The sequence below is a fragment of the Balaenoptera physalus genome (assembly GCF_965194825.1).
Source record: "Balaenoptera physalus genome assembly, chromosome: X".
Classification (NCBI taxonomy): Eukaryota; Metazoa; Chordata; class Mammalia; order Artiodactyla; family Balaenopteridae; genus Balaenoptera; species Balaenoptera physalus.
This window is the reverse complement of record NC_138903.1, coordinates 108,472,734-108,497,762: the sequence shown is the minus strand read 5'-3', so window position 1 is coordinate 108,497,762 and position 25,029 is coordinate 108,472,734. Positions and strand designations below refer to the sequence as shown.

General features: G+C 41.1%; 1 protein-coding gene and 2 long non-coding RNA genes across 7 annotated transcripts in view; 2 read left to right on the top strand and 1 right to left on the bottom strand.

The window, feature by feature from the left end:
- Positions 1-8,044, bottom strand: part of XIAP (X-linked inhibitor of apoptosis) — a 44,362-nt gene extending 36,318 nt beyond the window's left edge. The window contains exons 1-2 of one of the 4 annotated variants that reach the window (XM_082446834.1): positions 7,927-8,044; positions 7,534-7,660 (exon numbers count right to left, since the gene is read on the bottom strand). The gene's annotated coding sequence lies outside the window, so the exon portion shown is untranslated. The other 3 variants (XM_082446831.1, XM_082446832.1, XM_082446833.1) reach the window with 3 other exon arrangements.
- LOC309652823 overlaps positions 1-25,029 on the top strand; it is a 152,248-nt gene that overhangs the window by 69,249 nt on the left and 57,970 nt on the right. The window lies entirely within an intron of this gene.
- LOC309652826 lies at positions 8,184-23,645 on the top strand. Of its 2 annotated transcripts, none has more exons than XR_014258898.1 (2): positions 8,184-8,310; positions 8,603-23,645. It is a non-coding gene; the product is annotated as an uncharacterized lncRNA (long non-coding RNA). The 2 variants fall into 2 exon arrangements; XR_014258899.1 differs by having other exon boundaries at positions 8,206-8,310; positions 9,968-23,645.

The window sequence follows — 25,029 nt, the reverse complement described above, 5'->3', positions numbered from 1 at the left end:
CAATGTTTGCCAAATTATTTATAATAATTAACTCCACAGGTACAGTTCTCTCAGAATGGACCCACAGTAAGGTATTCCCTCATCTTTTTCTTTGTTTTTTTTTTTTTACTCTCATCTTTTTCAACAAATTGCAGGAATGTGTTCCCCAAAAGAATGTTTTGCATGAAGAATACACGGGTTTGGGCTCAAGAATTCACTCAAGATAATAAAAAGGCTCAAGATCACTAGTATCCCCTCCTCCATTTTACTGAAAACTGTTCAGAACTTAAAGACAATTTATAGTGCTCGTTAATCAAGTCTTTGATTCAAAAACAAACCATCTATATAACCCAAACTGTAGATCCATAACACAGATTAATACTATTTATGCCTATTCAAAGTCTAGATTAAAACCTTTGCTAAAATCAGAACAGGCAGAAAAACAAAATCTCATGATGGATATCAACCCAATATTTAATACAAACAACTGTTTTCCTTTTTAAAAGAGAGGGGAAAAAAGAATCCTACTATCCAGGCTGTGAATACTTTAATATGTTTATCCTTTAAGAACCTTTTCTGTGTGCATGTAACACATGCACGTTATAAATATTTCTAAAGGGGATTTATAGTATATGGTATTTTTATAATTTGCTTTTTTCTATTTAATAATATATCATAAGCATCTCTCCACATCAATTTTTATCTAGATTAGAACATTATTTTAAATGGATGACTAGTACCTGACTGTATGAATGTATTTATCATAACCTCACCAATTCCATATTGCTGAACATTAATTTTAGATGTATATTTTTAAAAAGAGAAAATACACACATGACCAAATAATTCAAGAGGTACAAAAGCTGCATCCATTCCACCCCTTATACCTTATACCTCTGGTTCCCTTCCTAGAAGCAGTCACTCTTACCAGTTTCTTCTGCATTCCTCCAGAGATAGGTTTTAAAAAACACAAATGTCGGACTTCCCTGGTGGCGCAGTGGTTAAGAATCCACCTGCCAATGCAGGGGACACGGGTTCTATCCCTGGTCCAGGAAGATCCCGCATGCCGCGGAGCAACTAAGCCCGTGAGCCACAACTACTGAGCCTGCGCTCTAGAGCCTGCGAGCCACAACTACTGAAGCCTGTGCGCCTAGAGTCCGTGCTCCGCAACAAGAGAAGCCACCCGCTCGCTGCAACTAGAGAAAGCCCGTGCGCAGCAACGAAGACCCAATGCAGCGAAAAATAAAACAAATTAAAAAAAACCCTCAAATGTTAACATATTCTATATATATACAGTTATGCACCTTCATTGCTGGACATTTATAAAGCTAACAATTTTTTGCTATTATAAAGAATGTTGGAGTGAATATCCTTCTGTTTATTTGCTTTTAACAGCAATATTAAGTGGTCTCAAACAGGAGTGTATCCTATCACCAGCTATTTTAAATCTATCTTGTTTCTGACTAAGAATAGTCTTAAGAAAAAGCTTGAAAGCACTTATTAATCTACGATGAACATCTCTATAGAAAATAGACAAATTTATAAATGGCAAATACTAATGGCCAACAAACGTATGCAAAAATGTTAAATATCATTAGTAATCAAAGAAATAAACACTTTAAAAGATACCATTTTTGTCCTGTTTGGCAGAGATTGCCATCACTACCAACAGTAAAAATCCAGCAGTGAAAGTATGGGACAATAGGCACTCTTGCTGGTGGAACTAAAAACTGGTACACCTTTTCTAGAAAGCAATCTGACAATATATTCTAAAAGTCTTAAAATATATTAGTTTCTGAACCAGCCATTCTAGTACTAAGCATTAACGCTAAGGAAATGATCAGTATATATAAGGATGTTCAATACAGTGCTATTTATAAAAACAAAAAAACTCAATTCTAACAAAAGAGAACAACACTTTGGTAATGTGTATACTACAGGTTGTAGAAGAATACTAAAGAACACAGATATGTGTTCATGATGTTGTATTAGGTGAAATGAGCTGGTTATAAACCAGTACTGTTCAGTATGATCCCAATTATAAAAAATACCAATATAGAAAGACTTAGGCTAAATTACACATCAAAATTCTACTGTGGTTATTATCTCTGTGCACTGGGATTACTGGTTTTTATTTTCTTCTTTGTGGTTTTCTTAATTTTCTAAATTTTATCCAGCAAATATATTAGATTCTAATCAAAAGAAAAAAGCAGTTGGACTCTTGATTAGTCAAGGTGCCTTATATAATTCTGCCCAGCAGGCTGGGGGTGTTATTTGGCTATTTGCCATGTGACAATGCTTCCTTCATCTGTGAATAGACTGGCCCAGTAAGCTATCAATAGCGGGGCCTGCTATTGCAAGGTTTTGGCTCTTCCTTCACAGAAGATAATTTTTATAACTTATTACAAGGAGAGGGAAGAATATACTCTTAGGTCCTTATCTTTTTGCCTATCCTGAGAATTTCTGCCAACTTGATACTTTGTAATATTACTGTCAAACATCAGGTTAAAAAAAAAAATACAGGTCAACTCCCAGAGGTAAAAGCAGTAACCAGGTCATGTCCACAGTGGTTGGCCATGAACACATGTCTTCTGGTTCACTGCCTGGGTGGCAGTAAATCATTAGCAGAGAGGGCTGAGAAACACAGGTAATAATAATACCTGACTGCTACTTATCGTTAACTTGAGTTGAAAATAAAAGATTTCATTGAAAAATGTTCAGAGCGATGTCTATCGCTGGAGTTCTAAACTTGTTCACTCAATGCCTTAAAAAATAATAAACTGGACTTCCCTGGTGGTGCAGTAGTTAAGAATCCACCTGCCAATGCAGGTGACATGGGTTCGATCCCTGCTCCAGGAAGATCCCACATGCTGTGGAGCAACTAAGCCCGTGCACCACAACTACTGAGCCTGTGCTCTAGAGCCCGCATGCCACAACTACTGAAGCCCATGTGCCTAGAGCCTGTGCTCCGCAACAAAAGAAGCCACCGCAATGAGAAGCTCGCACACCACAATGAGGAGTAGCCCCCCTCTAGCCACAACTAGAGAAAGCCCGTGCATAGCAATGAAGACCCAACACAGCCAAAAATAAATAAATAAATTTATATAATAATAATAATAATAATAAATTAATTTGGGGGACTGGTAAGAAAGGAGTCTCCCCTGATCCTTGGTCAAAAAAAATTTCCCTAAAATAATTTTTACAAAAGGGCAGCTCAGAATCAAGTACACTGAAAAGTAAAATCATTATATTTTGTAGACATCCACAAGCAAAACTTGTTCAACATAATTTACTTATATTTGTAATGAACAGGATAATAGAAATCACTCTTTCATTTTAAGATAAGGAAACTAAAGCATAAGGAAGTTAAATGAATTGACTAAGGCCATAGAACCTGGAACTTATTCTGTTTGATACTCATCCAGATAACTTATTCTGACAGAGTGATTAGGATGCAGTACTGAAAAAAATCAGATGGTTCCACAAGTGCTATTCTGAAGTTCTTTTGATGGATGATTTGGTGAATGGGTGCTACCTACCGTAGATCTTTCTCAGAATTAAGTATTCTCTTCCATGATCATATTGGGATCTCAAGCAAGTGCTGAAACAAGTGCTTGATAAAAGCCAACATCTTTTCTTTTTCCCCAGTAAAAATATTTTGTCCTATCTAAAAGACTCTGTTGTCTATAAGCAAACATTTAGTAGGTTTGTCTTCCATTGGGCTTGAGTTAAAAAATGACAACAAAGTAAAGGAAACTGCCACAAGTGACTATAAGGCAAATTAAAACAGTACAACATACTTAATGAATGCTCACGTGTTCTAAACACTATCTATAAACTAATTTTCATTTCCTTTCACCCCATCATTTTAGCTACATGTATTTTCTCTAATCTACTAAAACATGCTGAATTGAAACTAAGTTTCTAATCCTATTTGTTTTAACAAGGTCAAAATTTAAACATGAGCTTGTGTGATTCCACAGCCCATCCTCTTTTACCATGTTACCTCTGATAATAACTAAAATATGTAATGTGCTTCACGATTTAGAATTTTTTCATATATGGTAGCTAATTTAACCTACACAGCACATCATACCGCCTTTTGAAATATGAGGAAACTGGTTTTCTGACTGGTTGTTACTCATCAAAGATCATGTGGCCTGTAAATGACAGTAAAAAAAGCAAACCCAGTGATTATGACCAATATAAGTACAGGAAATTACTATAAGGATTACTGGCAGAAAGGGTAGTCCAGTGAGGTAGAAAATGTTAGGCTCTGTACCCTTTCAAGGCTTAAAAAATTAGGTGGAGCCATACAAAGGTATATCACATAGCAATATATGCTGAGAAGCCTGTGTTTTGAGGTCAACAAAATTATTACAGGAACAAGCATAAAAGTTCAAACCATATATAAGTATTTATAGATATGCCAGGGAATACACAGCGGCACCACCTTTGCCCAGTTTAGGAAATCAGCCTTAACTTACTCAGTTCAACTTCTGTCTGACCATCTGAGTTCAAGCTACTCATAGTCTATGCAGGTAAACCTCACTTTTCACCAAATCCCATATCCTTGAGAATATATTATAGAAGCAGATCATAATAGTGAATCACATGTATCCATAACAAAGACTGGGTACCAATCACACCAAATCAAATCTCAAAATGTATTAAATAGCAGAGCTACAACTGTACCATAATTAAAAATAATAAAAGTCCACACCAAGTCCTACAAAATGGACATAAATATGCTTTTATCACACAAAGGACAATCTATTAAGTATACACAAAGTAGATAAAACATATAACTCTTAAGTTTGGCCTCAAATTCTTATGGTAGATACATTTCTTTTATAATATATAATATTCCAAATGCTCTTTTCATGTTTTGAATTAAGTGGAATAAATATACTTAAAAATTTATGAGAAAGAAAAAAGAAACATGGAGGCAACGAGGTTGAGTGATTTGCTCACAATCCCACAGCTAACTGGAAACAAAGCCAACACAAGAACTCAGGCTTTCAATCTAGTGTTCTTTCCACTGTACCACATGACCTCTAAGACATGAAAATAATATTTGTTCAATTCAATGTCAACTTATGTTACCACTACTGTTTTTATCTCCTCAAATCTACTCACACAATGACCTTAAACAGTGCTACAGATTACATTCTGTAATATGTAATACTATTACCAGATTAGACCACAGAGACAAACCTTGAGAACTGACAGCTCATGATAATCTCCCATCCTCAAAAAAACAAGGGCATCTATTTTGCCATATTCATCTTTTGAATTCTACCACATAGTACAATACCTGGCAGATATAGTAGGTGCTCAGTAAGTTGTTTCTTATTTTTTAAATAAATCATAGCACTTTTTTTTTTCTGTAAGCACCAGCTACCAGGCTTAAATATGAGACCAAACAAAAACAGTGAAATATCATTAGTTCATATTTGGAGTCTCTAAGCATTTATAATATAAACAAATGATTTACTAAACAAGTTAATGTTTACAACCAAATATAAGGGGAACATTTACATTACTAAAATATTTCAAGCACTATACAAGTTAACTGAGACATTAATTACAATAATTCTTATCTATTGAAATGGGCCTAACTAACCTTTAGTCAGCATTACTTTGTCCCCCTCGTTGGAGTCATCGAATGCACCAGAAAGCAATAAAATTACAGGTGTAGTACAATGGGCACCGGACTAGGACCTAGACTCTAGTACAAGCTCCGTTAATGATCAGATATATAACCTTGGGCAATTCACTTTTTGTGTCTTAACCTGTTCATAAAAACAAAAGAGCTGAACTACTAATCACCAGGGAACTTTACAGTCTTAAATTTTTTTTAATGATTCCTACCCATAAAGATTCTACGTTCAGAATTTTTTCATTGTGCCAAATTTGATATCCTGAATGTTATAATTTGCTACATAATTCAATAATTAAAAGCTCAGCACATTTTCTAAAAATATATAAAGACTAATATAATATTGTTACCTTCTCACATTCGGGGCAATAGGAGCAAACCAAAGAGGAAATATGAGCATCCAATAATCAGGCCTGCTTTGCCAGTTGGGCTGACATGAACCACTCTGGATTTTACAATACAAATCACTGATACATAAATACATATATGTATATAAATATATATACACATACCATTGATACTTGCTTATACTGATATACATATGTGTGCAAACTTTAAAACTTGTTTTTAGTTATAAAATCAATACTTGTTTATGGTTAGAAATTCAAACAGTACATTAGGTCACATTTGAGGTGCAAAGTAAAAAGCTTCCCACGCCCCTCCACCCTCCATAAGTAACCACTGTTAACATTTTTCTTGTGCATCCTTCAAGAAGTTATCTGAGCATATACAAGTAGATGTGTGTGCACATACAAATCTTTTTAACCTAAACTACTGCCACTTTCTTCTGGCTTCATAAGCATGTTAAATACATTGAAAGAAGGTAGAACAGTTGTATGGCACAAAGTTGTACATGCTTCACAAATGTGCACTGAATACATTTAATTTTCTTGCTTGGAGGCTATGTGGAGCAGTTGTGCAGAAAGAGCAGTGAGCAAGGAGCCAGACAACCTGGGTTCTAGTCTAAGTAATGGAGTAGCCTTAGGCAAGCCATGAAATATTCCTGTGCCTTAGTTTCTGCTTTTGTAAAATATCATGCTTGGACTAAGATCCCTTCCAACTCTAAAATGTTGTAATTCTAAAATGGCCGTCTGTTACAGTGTTCTCTTGAACTGGATATAACAAATGTTAAGTAAAAAAAGAGAAGAAAGAAACACTAATAGCAACCTCCAATCTTACAAGAGTAAATTTCTATGTGTCATTAACTATCAAGGTAGTACATTTGTGACATAAGTAGTGACGTAGTTATATTTGAAAGCAAAGTAGTAGATTATTAAAATCTGATGCGTTTTTACAAAGTTTTGATTGACGTTTTTCTTTTTTTGGAGGTGGAGAGGGCTGTTGCTTAGTGTCAGCAATAACCACTCCCCCTCCTCCCGATTAGAAAACAAGGGTATTATGGAGTTAAAATAATGAAACTGAAAGTTAGACTGAATTTTGTTTTACTCACAGAATATGCTGGGGAGGTGACAAGGGCAGCAAAGGTTGGAAAGAATTACTAGCTAATTTCCTCTTCCGGAAGGTCTTTGGCTCCTATTCTTTCGGTTCACACGGCCTCCCCAGACACACTCCACCCAGCTCCTTACCTGCCACAGGCGTCAGAATGGGGTGGGGGGGGGGAGTCCCCTTTGATCATTAAAAAAAGAAAAAAGTTCTTTGACTCGATTTACCTTAGGGGTCACGGGGTTTACGGAGGCACCCGGGCGGCCTGAAGCCACCCACGCCTTTCTTCCGCAGTCCCGGGAACCTGGGCACCGGGCTCCGGGCTGGTCACCTGCGCAGGGCAGGGGCTGCCTTCCCGCCCTCCCCCGCAGCGCGGGGCCCGAGGGGAGGGAGGGGAGAGGAGAGAAGGAAAGGGGAGGGAGGAGGAAGCCCGTACGGGCAGTACCCACCGCGCCAGGAGAGCCGGCCTGGATCGCCCGCGGCGCCCGGAGCAGTGCTGAGGGGAGGGTCCTGGAGGAGGGGCGGCCCGAGCCCCAATATGGAAATGCCAACCCCTCTCGGCGGTCAGGCCCCAGCCTGGAAGGAAACGGAAGTCCCTTCGTCTCCCTCACTCACACCCACCAGCCCGCCCACTCCCCGGAGAAACCCCGAGTCGGGGAATCCAAAGTGCGTCCACGCCAAGGCCTCAAAGAGACAAGGCACGCGGGGCGGCCCGTCCGTTTCCGGCCCCCGCCGCGCCGCTGGGCCCCCCACGGTCTCCTGGCCTCAGCCCCGCCGCTAGGCCAGCCTCCCGCCCAGTAAAACCCCTCCTTCTTCCCCCTCCGCCATTTTCGAAGTTACACCTCCAGCCCTCGCTTAGTGCTGAGCCCGCCCGGGACTCCGCCGAGGTCCTGCCACTTCCCCGGGCCGGAAAAGGGTAACCGGGACAAACGAAGCCCTGTTTGCCCCTACACCCCACCCCCTAGCTGGAACCAGAACCTGACGGAGCGGGTGCGCATGCGCAATAGGCACCGCGCAGTCCCCGCCCCCAGCTCGAACGTTTCCGCTTTTAGTCTTGAGGTGATTTTTCCCACGGCTTTTACCCGCTGAGCTCCGGGGTGGAGGAGTCGGGGAATAGAGATAAAAGGATGAAAAGACAGAGAAGAGAGCGAACATGTTGAGTTCTTGCTACAGACCAGGCACTGTGGTCGACGTGTTCTGTGTTGTAATTTTGACAACCCTCTAAGGTAGGCACTCTCATATGAAACCCATTTTAACAGAGGAAATTTGAGGCCCAGAGAGGCTAACTGCCCCAATAGCACGCAGCTAATAAACGAGAGAACTGAGATTAGAATATGACCTGTATCCAAGGAGGGAAGGTGAAAGGAAAAAGGAAGACAGTCAGTGGGAGCGGGAAAGGGATTGGAAGATGAAGGGAAAATGAATAGGGAAGAAAGAAAGCAGAAGGAAGGAAAACAAAGGAAATCTGTGTACATAAAATGCTGATCATATCCTGGATTTATTTCAAATATGCTGTAGGAACCGACAGATGAATCAGACTGACAGATGAATTGTGTTTCAGAAACTTGGGCTCCCTTACAGGCTAGTGTAGTGAGTTGAGAGGTTCTGAATGAAAATGTTTCATGTCGAGGGGAAGATCATTAAGTATCACCTGGATCCTCAAATGATGCTGACCTTCATGAAATTATTATCCTGATAAGTCAGATCATTGTCATTTCTCTGCTCAAATCCCCTCAAAGTAAAAGCCACAGACTTATAATGGCTTACAAAGGCTGTGGTAGCCAGCCACCAAGATGATTTCCAACGATCCTTATCTCTTGCTCTTCACACCCTTGGGTACTTCTCTTATACAATGAACCAGGGCTGATCTGTTTAACCAAGAGAATATGGTGGGAGTGACAGTGTGTCATAAAGGCTAGGTCATAAAAGGCATTGTGGTTTCTGCCTTGCTGTTTCTTGGATTGGTTGCTCTGGAGGAAGCCAGCTGTCATGTCATAAGGATACTCAGACAGCATTTGGAGAGCACGTGGCAAAAGACTGAGTCCTCCCCTTCTTCTCATCTCCTCCTCCCCCACCCAAAACAAACACCAACTTGCCAACAATGTGAGTGAGCCACCTTGTAAGAGGATTCTTCAGGATAAGACTTCAGAGCCACAACCTCCCAGCCAAGCCACTCTTGAATTCCTGTGTATTGTTTATTACTTATTTAATAAATTTACTTATTTATTTTTGGCTGCATTGGGTCTTCATTGCTGCGTGCGGGCTTTCTCTAGCTGCGGCGAGCGGGGGCTACTCTTCGTTGCGGTGTGCAGGCTTCTTGTTGCGGAGCATGGGCTCTAGGCAGGTGGGCTTCAGTAGTTGTGGCACACGGGCTCAGTAGTTGTGGCACGTGGGCTCTAGAATGTAGGCTCGGTAGTTGTGGCGCATGGGCTTAGTTGCTTTGCAGCATGTGGGATCTTCCCAGACCAGGGCTCAAACCCATGTCTCCTGCGTTGGCAGGTGGATTCTTAACCACTACGCCATGAGGGAAGCCCCTGTGTATCGTTTTAAAAAGCTAAATTTTAGGGCAATTTGTTATCAGACAGTAGATAACAAATACAAAAGCCCTACGCAATCAGGATCCTTCTTACTGTTATGTCCTCATATCCTATTACTCTATTCCCTTGTCCTTTTAGCTTTCCTGCCTCAAGGTCTTTGTACTTGCTCTTTATTCTGCCTGAAACACTTCCCCCAGATGTCTCCATGGCTGTCCTTCACCCCCTTCAAGTCTTTGTTTAGTCGTCACTTTCTCAGTAAGACCTACCATAACCACCACATTTAAAATTATAATTTCTCAGGACCTCCCTGGTGGTCCAGTGTTTAAGAATCTGCCTTCCATTGCAGGGGACGTGGGTTCGATCCTCAGTCAGGGAACCAAGGATCCCACATGCTGAAGGGCAACTAAGCCGTGCGCCACAACTACTGAGCATACAAACCACAACTAGAGAGCCTGCCACAACTACAGAGCCCACGCACTCTGGAGCCCACACACCGCAACGAAGATTCTGCATGCTGCAATGAAGACCCAACGCAGCCAAGAATAAAATAAATAAATAAGTATTAAAAAAAAATTTTAAAGGGACTTCCCTGGTGGTGCAGTGGTTAAGGATCTGCCTGCCAATGCAGAGGACACGGGTTCGTGCCCTGGTCCAGGAAGATTCCCACATGCTGTGGAGCAAGTAAGCCTGTGTGCCAAAACTACTGAGCCTGTGCTCTAGAGCCCACGTGCCACAACAACTGAAGCCCGCACACCTAGAGCCTGTGCTCTGCAACAAAGAGAAGCCACCACAATGAGAAGCCCGCACACTGTAAGGAAGAGTAGCCTCCACTCGCCACAACTAGAGAAAGCCCACGCACAGTAATGAAGACCCAACGCAGCCATAAATAAATAAATTTATTTATTTAAGAAAAATTTATTTATTTATTTATTTTTGGCTGTGTTGGGTCTTGGTTTCTGTGCGAGGGCTTTCTCTAGTTGCAGCAAGCGGGGGCCACTCTTCATCGCGGTGCACGGGCCTTTCACTGTCGTGGCCTCTCTTGTTGCAGAGCACAGGCTCCAGACGCGCAGGCTTGGTAGTTGTGGCTCACGGGCCTAGTTGCTCCGCGGCATGTGGGATCTTCCCAGACCAGGGCTCGAACCTGTGTCCCCTGCACTGGCAGGCAGATTCTCAACCACTGCGCCACCAGGGAAGCCCTGGAACAGTTCTTTGCTCAAAATAATAAAAAGTTTTGGGAAAATGGAATTATGAAATTCCCTGAAAAATGGCAGAAGGTAGTGGAACAAAAGGGTGAATACATTGTTCGGTAAAGTTCTTGGTGAAAATGAAAAATGTGTTTTTACTTAAAAACCAAAGGTGGGACTTCCCTGGTGGCGCAGTGGTTAAGAATCTGCCTGCCAATGCAGGGGACACGGGTTTGAGCCCTGGTCTGGGAAGATCCCACATGCTGCGAAGCAACTAAGCCCGTGCACCACCACTACTGAAGCCCGTGCACCTAGAGCCCATGCTCCGCAACAAGAGAAACCACCGCAATGAGAAGCCTGCGCACTGCAACAAAGAGTAGCCCCCGCTCGCTGCAACTAGAGAAAGCCCGCGTGCAGCAACGAAGACCCAGTGCAGCCAAAAATAAATAAATAAAAGAGAGGCTCTTGGCTGGGACTAATGGAGGACTCCTGGAGGGCTCATGCCAAGGAATACTTCCCAGAACTTCTGCTGCCAGTGTCCTTTTCCCCACGGTGAGCCACAGCCACCTCCTGCCTCTGCAGGAGACCCTCCAACACTAGCAGATCTTTAGTGCTTCCACAGTGGAAAAGCTATGAACCTCTACTGGACTGGGAAATTACATTACTTAGAGAATGCAGAGTGCAAGAGTGCTGGAGACCTAGATAACGTGATCTTCTCTAAGGTGAAATAGAGGAGGAGCTTCAAGATGGCAGAGGGGTGAGACGTGGAGATCGCCTTCCTACCCACAAATACATCAGAAATACATCTACAAATGGAACAACTCCTACAGAACACCTACTGAATGCTGGCAGAAGACCTCAGACCTCCCAAAAGCCGTGTGGCTGACAGGGTCTTGGTGTTCTGGCCGGGTATCAGGCCTGTGCCTCTGAGGTGGGAGAGCCGAGTTCAGGACATTGGTCCACCAGAGACCTCCTGGCTCCACATAATATCAAACGGCGAAAGCTCTCCCAGAGATCTCCATCTCAACGCTAAGACCCAGCTCCACTCAACGACCAGCAAGCTACAGTGCAGGACACCCTATGCCAAACAACTAGCAAGACAGGAACACAACCCCACCCATTAGCAGAGAGGCTGCCTAAAATCATAATAAGGTCACAGACACCCCAAAACACAGCACCGGACGTGGTCCTGCCCACCAGAAAGGCAAGATCCAGCCTCATCCACCAGAACACAGGCACTAGTCCCCTCCACCAGGAAGCCTACACAACCCACTGAACCAACCTTAGCCACTGGGGACAGACACCAAAAACAACGGGAACTACGAACCTGCAGCCTGCGAAAAGGAGACCCCAAACACAGTAAGTTAAGCAAAATGAGAAGACAGAGAAACACACAGCAGATGAAGGAGCAAGGCAAAAACCAATCAGACCAAACAAATGAAGAGGAAATAGGCAGTCTACCTGAAAAAGAATTCAGAGTAATGACAGTAAAGATGATCCAAAATCTTGGAAATAAAATGGAGAAAATACAAGAAACATTTAACAAGGACCTAGAAGAACTAAAGAGCAAACAAACAATGATGAACAACACAATAAATGAAATTAAAAATTCTCTAGAAGGAATCAATGGCAGGATAACTGAGGCAGAAGAACAGATACGTGACCTGGAAGATAAAATAGTGGAAATAACTAGTGCAGAGCAGAATAAAGAAAAAAGAATGAAAAGAATTGAGGACAGTCTCAGAGACCTCTGGGACAACATTAAACACACCAACATTCGAATTATAGGGGTCCCAGAAGAAGAAGGGAAAAAGAAAGGGGCTGAGAAAATATTTGAAGAGATTATAGTTGAAAACTTCTCTAATAGGGGAAAGGAAATAGTCAATCAAGTCCAGGAAGCGCAGAGAGTCCCTTACAGGATAAATCCAAGGAGAAACACGCCAAGACACATACTAATCAAACTATCAAAAATTAAGTACACAGAAAAAATATTAAAAGCAGCAAGGGAAAAACAACAAATAACATACAAGGGAATCCCCATAAGGTTAACAGCTGATCTTTCAACAGAAACTCTGCAAGCCGGAAGGGAGTGGCAGGACATATTTAAAGTGATGAAAGGGAAAAACCTACAACCAAGATTACTGTACCTCGATGGAAATAAATAAATAAATAAAATAAATTTTTAAAAAAACTGAAGGCACTTTTTGGCCATCCCAATACAATAGCCAAGACATGGAAGCAACCCAAATGCCCATCAACAGATAATTGGATTAAGAAGATGTGGTATACATACAATGGAATATTACTCAGCCATAAAAAAAGATTGAAATATTGCCATTTGCAGCAACATGGATGGACCTAGAAAATATTCTGCTCAGTGAAATAAGTCAGAGAAAGACAAATACTATGTGATAGGACTTACCTGTGGAATCTAAAAAATAATACAAATGAATCTATATACAAAGCAGAAACAGACTCACAAACTTATGGTTACCAAAGGGGAGTGGGAGGGGAGGAGGAACAAGTTAGGGGCAAGGGATTAACAGATACAAATTACTATACATAAAATAGATAAGCAACAAGGATTTACTATATAGCACAGGGAATTTTTGACCCAATATCTTGTAATAACCCATAATGGAATATAATCTGCAAAAAACAAAACAATGAATCACTATGCTGTACACCTGAAACTAACACAATATTATAAATCAACTATACTTTAATAAATTAAATTAAATTAAATTACAGCTTCTCCTCTTAGCACTCCCTGTCTCCCTTCCCTGCTCTACTTTGTCTTTTTCCCATGGTATCTTTCACTTTCTAACATGCTATATGGTTATCTTATTTATTATGTTTATTGTATGTCTCCTTCCTCCCACCCCTGCTAGAGTATAGGCTCCAAGAGGATGGAGATCTTTGTTTTGTTCACTGATATTCCAAGTGCTTAGAACAGTGTCTGGCACAGTGTAGGTACTCAGAAGATATTTGTTGAATGAGTGAACAAAAATTTCATAAACATGCCAGACCCTTGGTAAATACCTGTTGGGTGAATTGTCATTTGGGAGATATGAACACCAAAGGCAGATATATCTGGGGTATGGTGCCTAGATTTTATATTTAGGGACACATAGAGCTCTGAGGTTAGAAAAAACCCAATCTATGGAGAGGTTACTCTAACCTGTTGAAGGATTTTTTTGGTAATTGTTTTTGGTTGAGGAGAAAGCAAATTTACAGAGGGAAAGAACAAAGCTATATTAGTCTGAACCATATGAAACTGCCAATGTTCCACCATTGCTAAATGTCCCAAACAGCAATTTAATATGGTTCAACCTAGTAGGAGAAAGGAAATTTGATGGCATAAAGACTCAGAGGAAATGAGAAAGAGATGGGATCAAGCATGAGTAGTGGCATTAGCCTTCAACAGGATAAAGGACACATACTAGAGGCTCAAGGGCATGAGATGTAGGTAAGGAGAGAGGAATGTTGAGAGTGGTTACCATACCTCAGTGGTGGCTGGCTTCTATGGAAAGTAAAATATGTAGTTATCTGCTGAGGGAAACAGCAGAGGTTTAGCACTGTAACACTTTTTGCAAAAGAAGTTATAAGTGAAAGTCCAAATAAATAAATGTAGAAAAGAATTGCCTTGAGTGAACGGAGGTGGGGTGAGCCCTGACTTCCAGGCCTTACCCTTGGAGCCATCAGTTTTATGTACCTTCTTCTGGCAGGAAGGGGTGTACATCTGCGTAGGATTACTCTTGACTCATCCTCAGGAAACAGCTTTTGTGAAGGTCATTCATGTTGAACAGCACCTATCGGCAGCACCTGCCCCTCAGTCTCCTGACTCTTGCTTGGGTGTCTTGATTGCTAACCTCTCGTACCCTCCTTGTTTCCACTAAGACTGTGACTGTAATTTCCTCTCTTTGAGCAGTCATAAAGGTGACTGCCCTGATCTTGTGCCAGCAAAACTAGCATCTCCAACCAGTCCTCCCTTTCCCTTCTCTGCCTTTATCTGCCAGGGACCCAGTCATAGAGAAGAGACCTGTTGCTTGTCTGGGGTGGGGACAGAGGAGCACAGTCTTGTCTCAAGCTAATGGAAAATTCCACCTGGGCTTTCTATTTATGAATCTAGTCGTATGTTTGTCTATTCAGTCTGCAAAAATCCAACAATCCAACAACAAAGTCAAGGTCAGGATGTTGTCACAGTGTGTCTGGAGTAGGGTAGAAGTGAAAGCTACCGGAGTTGAGATCCAGGAGAGAGGCTAGCATGTTGGAGGGGTCATCCCCCAGAGCGGTTGTGGGATTTGTGTTTAGAGTGGAAGACTGAGCAAGAGGCCAAAGACGTCAGTGGATGTGAGGTAGTGTACTGAATATAGATAGATAATAATAGCATTTGCTGAGTGTTTGCCATATGCCAGGCACTGTCTTAAGTGCTTGGCACACTTTATCTCTCGTAATACTCTCAGTAACCCTATGAACTAAGTGTTTTTTTTATTCTCATTTTGACTCAGACCCTAGAATGGTGCTTGGCATATAAAGGGTACTTAAGCCAGATCAGGTCGGTCCTCCACCTGAAACCCTGCAATGGCTTCTCACTTGGTAGAGGCAAGCACAGGGTGCTGTGGGAGCCCAGGGTGGGGCTCTGGACTGGGGGAAGAGAGGGCTGCACCAGGAATTCAGTCTTGAAGGGCAACCAAGAGATAGCTAGGTGAAGCAGTGAGAGAAAGGCATTCTAAGCAAACATATCAGCATGTGCTAAGTCACGGAAGTGAAACCAGACAGCATGCATTTAGAGAATGGCAGTTAATGCCTTTTGGCTGGAGTGTAGCTGCTAACATTTATTGAATGTTTTATACGTTCACACTGTGTTAAATGCATTACAGAGATGATCATTTTACAGATAAGAAAACTGGGTACAGAGAGGTTAGGTTGCTCAAGGTCTCAAAACTAGTAAGTGGTGGAGGTGTGGGTGGGTGATGATGGGGGGATGGCTGGAGCCTGACAGAGAACTGAGGCTCCAGAGAGGTAGCCAGGGCCTGGATTCAATCCTTGTGTATTTGGTTGCTTGGGCTGCCATAACAAAATACCACAGACTGGGTGGCTTACACACTAGAACTGCATTTTCTCACAGTTCTGGAGGCTGGAAGTCTGAGATCAACGTGTTGGCAGGTTCACTTTCTTTTGAGGTCTCTCCTCTTGGCTTGCAGATGGCCGTCTTCTCCCTGTATCTCTACATGGTCTTCCCTCTTGGTCTGTCTGTATCCTAATCTCCTCTTATACAGATGTCAGTCATATTTGATTAGGGCCCACCCTGACCACCTCATTTTAACTTAATTACCTCTTCAAAGGCCCTGTCTCCAAATACAGTCACATTCTGAGGTACTGGGGGTTAGGACTTCAGCATATGAATTTTGGAGGAATAGAATTCAGTCTGTAACACCTTGCACAGCACATTAAATAATTTGGCTTCTATCATATAAGTCAGTGGTTCCCAAATGGGGTGATGAATTGGAATCACCTGAAGAGCTTTTTGAAACCACTGATTTGGGGACACTCCCTCCTCCTGTGATTCAGAGTCAGTGAATGTGGGCTATGTTTGGGGAAGATGTAAAGCTTCCCCATGCTTTCCAGTTGATTTTGGTGCTTTCCAAACCTGCTTTCCAGCCAGGTTTGAAAACCACTTCTGGAAGCAACAGAACCATCAAAAGGTTTTAAGTAGGGTAGTGAAATGATGAGAGTTGGGTTTTAGAAGAATCACCCTGGTGTAGTAACGTAGAGAATGGATTGGAGGGAAGTGGTGGTGAGATGACTTAGGAGGCAAGTGAGTGCAGTAACCAGGAAATGAGGAAGGTCCCAGCAGAGGCAGTGTCAGTATGAACGGAGTGTAAAGGCATGATTTCAAGAGCTGTGAAAAGGGGATATTTGTGAGAGGAAGAAGGGGGAAGCTGAGTATGAGTCATGTCTTCCCATCTAAGACAGGTCCCTTTAAAGACCCTTCACAGAAGCCTTATGGAGCTTGCACCTACACCTCGTTGACTATTCCTGGCTGCAAGGGAGAGCGAACAGTGTATTCTTTTTTTGTAAAATTTATTTATTTATTTGTTTTTATATTTGGCTGTGTTGGGTCTTTATTGCTGTGCGTGGGCTTTCTCTAGTTGCAGCGAGCGGGGGCTACTCTTCGTTGCCGTGCGCGGGCTTCTCATTGTCCTGGCGTCTCTTGTTGCGGAGCACAGGCTCTAGGCGCGCGGGCTGCAGTAGTTGTGGCTCGTGGGCTCAGTAGTTATGGCTCGCAAGCTCTAGAGCGCAGGCTCAGTAGTTGTGGCACCCGGGCTTAGTTGCTCCGGGGCATGTGGAATCTTCCCGGACCAGGGCTTGAACCCATGTCCCCTGCACTGGCAGGCAGATTCCCAACCACTGCACCACCAGGGAAGCCCAAACAGTGTATTCTTTTATCTGGGTACATTTCCACCCAAAATAAATCAGGGTTCTGTTAGGAAGGAAAAGAGAGTGAATACTGAGTAGACAACTAGCTGTCTTTGCCTCCACAATATTCATGGATTGGAAAACTCAGTATCATAAAGTTATTTTCCCCAAGTGAATCTAAACTTAGATCCTGTGCATTTCCAATAAAAATCCCAAGAGAAATTTTAATGGAATATGGCAAACTAATTCTGAAATTCATATGGAAGACCAAGCAAGCAAGAATAGCCAAGACAATTTTGAGGAAGAGGAACAAGGTGTGGGGACTTGCCCTTCTAGATATCAAGACTTATTGTAAAGGCTATAGTGATTTAGACAATGTGATGGTCCACACAAAGGCAAAGAGACCAATGAAATAGAAAGGAATGCCCAAAATAAACCCACATGTTTCCATATGGAAACTCGATGTATGACCAAGGTGGCATTACAAATTGGTGAGGAAAGAACGGATGGGCCAGTCAAGAAATGATGCTGGGCTTCCCTGGTGGCGCAGTGGTTAAGAATCCACCTGCCAATGCAGGGGACATGGGTTCGAGCCCTGGTCCGGGAAGATCCCACATGCCGCAGAGCAACTGAGCCCGTGCGCCACAACTACGGAGCCTGCGCTCTAGAGCCTGCGAGCCACAACTACGGAAGGCCGTGCACCTAGAGCCTGTGCTCGGCAACAAGAGAAGCCACCGCAATGAGAAGCCCGCGCACCACAACGAAAAGTAGCCCCCGCTCGCCGCAACTAGAGAAAGCCCACGCGCAGCAACGAAGACCCAACGCAGCCAAAAATAAATGTAAAGAAAATGAATAAATTTACAAAAAAAGAAATGATGCTGTGTCAGGGACTACCCTGTGGCTAAGACTCTGCACTCCCAATGCAGTGAGCCCAAGTTCGATCCCTGGTAGGAGAACTAGATCCCACATGCCACAACTAAGAGATCACATACTGCAACTAAAGACCCCGCATGCTGCAACTAAAGATGCCACACGCCACAAAGAAGATCCCGCATGTGGCAATGAAGATCCCGCATGCCGCAACTAAGACTCTGCGCAGCCAAATAAATTAAAAAAAGAAAAAAAAAAGAAACGATGATATGGTTTCTGGGCTATGTTTTGGGGAAAAATATATTTCTCTACTTCACATTCTATAAAAAAAAATCAATTCCAGGTTGATTAGAGACATAAATGTAAGAAGCAAAACTTTTACATTTTTAAAGAAAATTTAAGAGAATATAATTTCATCATAGGGTAGAAAAAGATTTCTTAGGCTAGTAGTTTTCATGCTTTTTGCTCTCATATCTCTAAAAGAATTTTGAAAAATTGTGCATCCTCTTTCACGTGTTTAATATGACATAAAAATGTTTTCATTATACATTAAAATAATTACAAAGGATATAATTTCCAATATATTGTAAATGTTGGCATAAAGACCAAATCCATGGTTATTTTATTTATTTATTTTTTAAAATGTATTTATTTTATTTATTTATTCTTGGCTGCGTTGGGTCTTCATTGCTGCACATGGGCTTTCTCTAGTTGCAGTGAGTGGGGGCTACTCTTCTTGGCGGTGCACGGGCTTCTCATTGCGGTGGCTTCTCTTGTTGCGGAGCACAGGCTCTAGGCACACGGGCTTCAGTAGTTGTGGCTCACGGGTTCTAGAGCTCAGGCTCAGTAGTTGCGGTGCACGGACTTAGTTGCTCCGTGGCATGTGGGATCTTCCCAGACCAGGGCTTGAACCCGTGTCCCCTGCATTGGCAGGTGGATTCTTAACCACTGCGCCACCAGGGAAGCCCTCCATGGTTATTTTAAATGAAATCAAAATACTATAGTGATTTGATACTCATGTCACCCACTTGAAAATTAAAGGAATAAGCTCTTCTTTAACAGCCAGAATATTTATATCTATTTTTGTCTTTACTTCATTTTTCCATTCCACTTCCCTCATAGAATTTTATCTTAATGTGATATATTTTATTCTTTTTTAAAAATTAATTAATTAATTTTTATTTTATTTTTGGCTGTGTTGGGTCTTTACTGCTGCCAGTGGGCTTTCTCTAGTTGCAGTGAGCGGGGGCTACTCTTCGTTGTGGTGCATGGCCTTCTCATTGCAGTGGCTTCTCTTGTTGCAGAGCACGGGCTCTAGGCACACGGGCCTCAGTAGTTGTGGCACGCAGGCTCAGTTGCTCTGCGGCATGTGGGATCTTCCCGGACCAGGGCTCGAACCCATGTCCCCTGCATTGGCAGGTGGATTCTTAACCATTGCACCACCAGGGAGGCCCCATGATATATTTTTTTCTTAAAAGTCTTTTATTTATCACCTTTTCATAGTTCTTTGCAGCAAAAATGTGAATATAAAATAAAATTTTAGCAAATGTCCTGTAAATATAAGTTTTCAGCTATTAAAAATTTCTCTGAGGGACTTCCCTGGTGGTCCAGTGCCTAGGACTCTGCACTTCCACTTCCGGGGCCACTGGGTTCAATCCCTGGTTGTGGAACTAAAATGCTGCAAGCCACGTGGTGTGGCCAAAAAAAAAAATTTCTCTGGATTGAGTTATTGTAACAATTATTATTGGTATAAAATTGCTCAAAACATAATTTTTTTATAAATTTTGATAAATGAATTGAAAGCATAAAAAGTCCAATTTTATTGGAAATGCACTCTTGAATGAGCTGGATTTTTTTTCCTCCCATGTGGCTATGGATGAATACTATTTGTTGCTAGAATGAGAACTCAGTTTCAATTCTATTTCTGTTTTGATTTTTATAGATATACACACTGAGAAACTTGTTCAAACATATAAGAATATAAGAATATAAATAGTAGTGTAATAGCCATGTAATTTGATTATTTGAACACTTTCTGAGTTGTTTGCCAAAATCACATAGTGATCTATCAGAAATGTCTTTTTTTAGGGACTTCCCTGGTGGTCCAGTGGTTAAGACTCTGAGCTTCCACTGCACGGGGCACAGGTTGGATCCCTGGTGAGGGAACTAAGATCCTGCATGCTGCGCGGCACGGCTAAAAAAAAAAGAAATGTCTTTTTGTGATCTTTTGTCTGACTACCTGATTAGATTTTCCTTCAAATTGGTTGAAAGCAAAGGACTGGCAACCACCTGAATTGCAAAAAGATTTGTTACTCTTTCTCTAGAGCCATTTACTTTCTCAGTTTCTAGGAACTATACCAAAAAGGCTTTTTAGATGACTAGTAACTATACCTATTTACTTTTTCTCTTAGAGGTAACTTATTTAACCTGATATGTTCAGAAAGGGTTGGAAAAATAAAAATATTGTTAATTTGAATGAATTTTTGCCAATACAGTATTTTAAAATAAAATGCTTCTGTTTTATCTTGTGTTTTAAATATATTATCTTCAAAACTTTGGGGAGGGCTTCCCTGGTGGCACAGTGGTTGAGAATCTGCCTGCCAATGCAGGGGACACGGGTTCGAGCCCTGGTGTGGGAAGATCCCACATGCCATGGAGCAACTAGGCCCATGAGCCACAACTACTGAGCCTGTGCATCTGGAGCCTGTACTCCGCAACAAGAGAGGCCATGATAGTGAGAGGCCAGCGCACTGTGATGAAGAGTGGCCCCCGCTTGCCGCAACTAGAGAAAGCCCTCGCACAGAAATGAAGACCTAAGACAGACATAAATAAATAAATAAATAAAAATTAGAAAAAAACAACAACAAAACTTTGGGGAGCTGCCGATTTAAGTTTAGTCAGTTTATGTAAAATGCCCACCATATATTCTAATTGGCAGTGTCAGTTCTATTCATTAAAAAAAAAGTCAAATGAGACTTACTTCGTTTTAAAAAGTCTGAGTTTGAAACTCAAATAAAAATGTGTTGATGCATCCCTTGTAACGAGCTATCTCATTTCTGAATTCTAAGATAGATGTTGCCTAGATGAAATAACGCATTGCCATCTTCAGTATTTCTTACCCAGGCTCTTATTGCTTTGTTCTCATGGACCTCTCAGGAGCAGAGAAAGACACAAGAGTTTGATTAGAGGAGACTTCCTCAGCATCAGTAGTTTTCTACATGTTATTCCTTTCCCCTAACATGTTATTGTGGAAATTTAAAAACAAATAGAGAAGTTGATAGAATTGTATACAAATGTCCATATCCTCGGCACCTAGATTCTGTAATTAGCATGTTGCTATGTTTACTTTATTACCTGTCTTTCCATCTACCCAGCCTTCTATCCATCCATTAACCCATCTTATGTTTTTAATGCATTTCAAAGTAAGTTTCAGGCATTAGTACACTTCACTCCTAAATACTTCAACATGCATATTATTTGCTCTTGTGGGGTTTTTTTGTTTGTTTGAGGCAGTCAATCTTCATTCCCACCCCAGAAGCAACTACTGTTCTGATTTTCACTATGAATTCATCTTCCCTGTTCTATAATTTCATATATACACAGAATGTACACTTTTAACACCAATATTTTGATTTGCCCCTTTGTTTGTCTCACCAGAGGTTTTATACTTGGGACAATGAACAATACTAAGATTCAGGTTGGGGAAAAAGGATACAGGCATTTGTGAAAAGAAAGATGGAAAAAGAGACCCAGAATGAGGCCACCACACAGGCATTCTGAAATATTTCATTTTAAGAAAGAATAGCTATGGAAGTTGAGGATCTAAAAATCGATTCCTTCAAAGCCATCCATACTCTTAAATACCTTAGAAAGTTTTCACATACCCCTAGGGAATGTGTACCTTAGACCAAAGATCACTACCATAGACAAGATAGATAAAGTACAAAATGTAAAGGAAGGATACAAAATTAATGCACAGAAATCTCTTGCATTCCTATACACTAACAACAAAAAATCAGAGAAATTAAGGAAACACTCCCATTTATCATTGCAACAAAAAGAATAAAATACCTAGGAATAAACCTACCTAAGGAGACAAAAGACCTGTATGCAGAAAACTATAAGACACTGATGAAAGAAATCAAAGATGATACGAACAAATGGAGACACATACCGTGTTCTTGGATTGGAAGAATCAATATTGTGAAAATGAGTATACTACCCAAAGCAATCTACAGATTCAATGCAATCCCTATCAAATTACCAATGGCATTTTTCACAGAACTAGAACAAAAAATTTTACAATTTGTATGGAAACCCCGAATAGCCAAAGCAATCTTGAGAAAGAAAAACGGAGCTGGAGGAATCAGGTACCCTGACTTCAGACAATACCACAAAGCTACAGTAATCAAGACAGTATGGTACTGGCACAAAAACAGAAATATAGATCAATGGAACAGGGTAGAAAGCCCAGAGACAAACCCATGCACATATGGCCACCTTATCTTTGACAAAGGAGGCAAGAATATACAATGGAGAAAAGACAGCCTCTTCAATAAGTGGTGCTGGGAAAACTGGACAGCTACATGTGAAAGAATGAAATTAGAACACTTCCTAACAGCATACACAAAAATAAACTCAAAATGGATTAAAGACCTAAATGTAAGGCCAGACACTATAAAACTCTTAGAGGAAACCATAGGCAGAACACTCCATGACATAAATCACAGCAAGATCCTTTTTGACCCACCTCCTAGAGAAATGGAAATAAAAACAAAAACAAACAAATGAGACTTAATGAAACTTAAAAGCTTTTGCACAGCAAAGGAAACCATAAACAAGATGAAAAGACAACCCTCAGAATGGGAGAAAATATTTGCAAACAAAGCAACTGACAAAGGATTAATCTCCAAAATTTACATGCAGCTCATGCAGCTCAATATCAAAAAAACAAACAACCCAATCCAAAAATGGGCACAAGACCTAAATAGACATTTCTCCCAAGAAGATATACAGATTGTCAACAAACACATGAAAAGATGCTTAACATCACTAATCATTAGAGAAATGCAAATCAAAACCACAATGAGATATCACCTCACACCAGTCAGAATGGCCATCATCAAAAAATCTACAAACAATAAATGATGGAAAGGGTGTGGTGAAAAGGGAACCCTCCTACACTGTTGGTGGGAATGTAAATTGATACAACCACTATAGAGAACAGTATGGAGGTTCCTTAAAAAACTAAAAATAGAACTACCATATGACCCAGCAATCCCACTACTGGGCATATACCCTGAGAAAACCATAATTCAAAAAGAGTCATGTACCACAATGTTCATTGCAGCACTATTTACAATAGCCAGGACATGGAAGCAACCTAAGTGTCCATCATCAGATGAATAGATAAAGAAGATGTGGCACATATATACAATGGAATATTACTCAGCCATAAAAAGAAATGAAATTGAGTTATTTGTAGTGAGGTGGATGGATCTAGAGACTGTCATACAAAGTGAAGTAAGTCAGAAAGAGTAAAACAAATACTGTATGCTAATGCATATATATGGAATCTAAAAAAAACAGTACAGATGAACCTAGGGGCAGTGCAGGAATAAAGATGCAGACGTAGAGAACAGACTTGAGGACACAGGGGGAAGGGGAAGCTGGGACGAAGTGAGAGAGTAGCATTGACATATATACACTACCAAATGTAAAATAGATAGCTAGTGGGAAGCTGCTGCATAACACAGGGAGATCAACTCGATGCTTTGTGACGACCTAGAGGGGTGGGATAGGGAGGGTGGGAGGGAGGCTCAAGAGGGAGGGGACATGGGGATATATGTATACATATTGCTGATTCCCTCTGTTGTACAGCAGAAACTAACACAACATTGCAAAGCAATTATACGCCAATAAAGATGTGAAAAAATATGTAAAGGAAAAATGATTAAATTTGACTGTATTAAAATTTAAAACTTCTGCATAAGAATACATCCCATAAACAAAATGGAAAGACAAGTTATTTGCAACATGTAAGAGATACATGATTAGCATCCAAATAAAGAGCTTCTTAAGAAAAGTAAAGACAGGGACTTCCCTCGTGGCACAGTGGTTAAGAAGCCTCCTGCCAGTGCAGGGGACACAGGTTCAAGCCCTGGTCTGGGAAGATCCCACATGCCGTGGAGCAACTAAGCCCTTGTGCCACAACTACTGATCTTGCACTCTAGAGCCCATGAGCCACAAATACTGAGCCTGCATGCCACAACTACTGAAGCCTGCACACCTAGGGCCTGTGCTCTGCAACAAGAGAAGCTCCCACTCGCTGCAACTAGAGATAGCCCGCAAGCAACAACGAAGACCCAATGCAGCCAAAAATAAATAAATAAATTTATTAAAAAAAATTAAAGACAAACAGCTCAACAGAAAAATGAACAAAAGATACAAGTAGACAATATATAAAATGAAATATGGTTAATATGAAAATATGTTCAATTTCATTAGTAATCAGAGACATGCAGATTAAACAATAAGAACCCAAGAGGGATGAAAAGATATGTCTACAAAAGACTTGGCAAGAATGTTCTTAGCAGCCTCATTTATAAAGCCAAACACAGAAAAGACACAGTGTCCATCACCAGAAAAATGGATAAACAAGCTGTGGCATACAATGGAATTCTACTCAGCAATAAAAAGAAACAAACCAGTGGTAGATGCAGCAACCTGAATGAATCTCACAAACATGCTGAGTGAAGGAGATTTTCCACGAAAGAGTACATATTATATCTAGAACAGATAAAAACTAATCTGTCATGAAAGCAAAAACCAAAACAGAATAGTGTTACCTGGTGGGAGTGGGACCAGGGATTGACTTGGAGGGGAATTAGGGAACTTTCTATGGGCAGTGGTAATGTTCTATATTTGATGG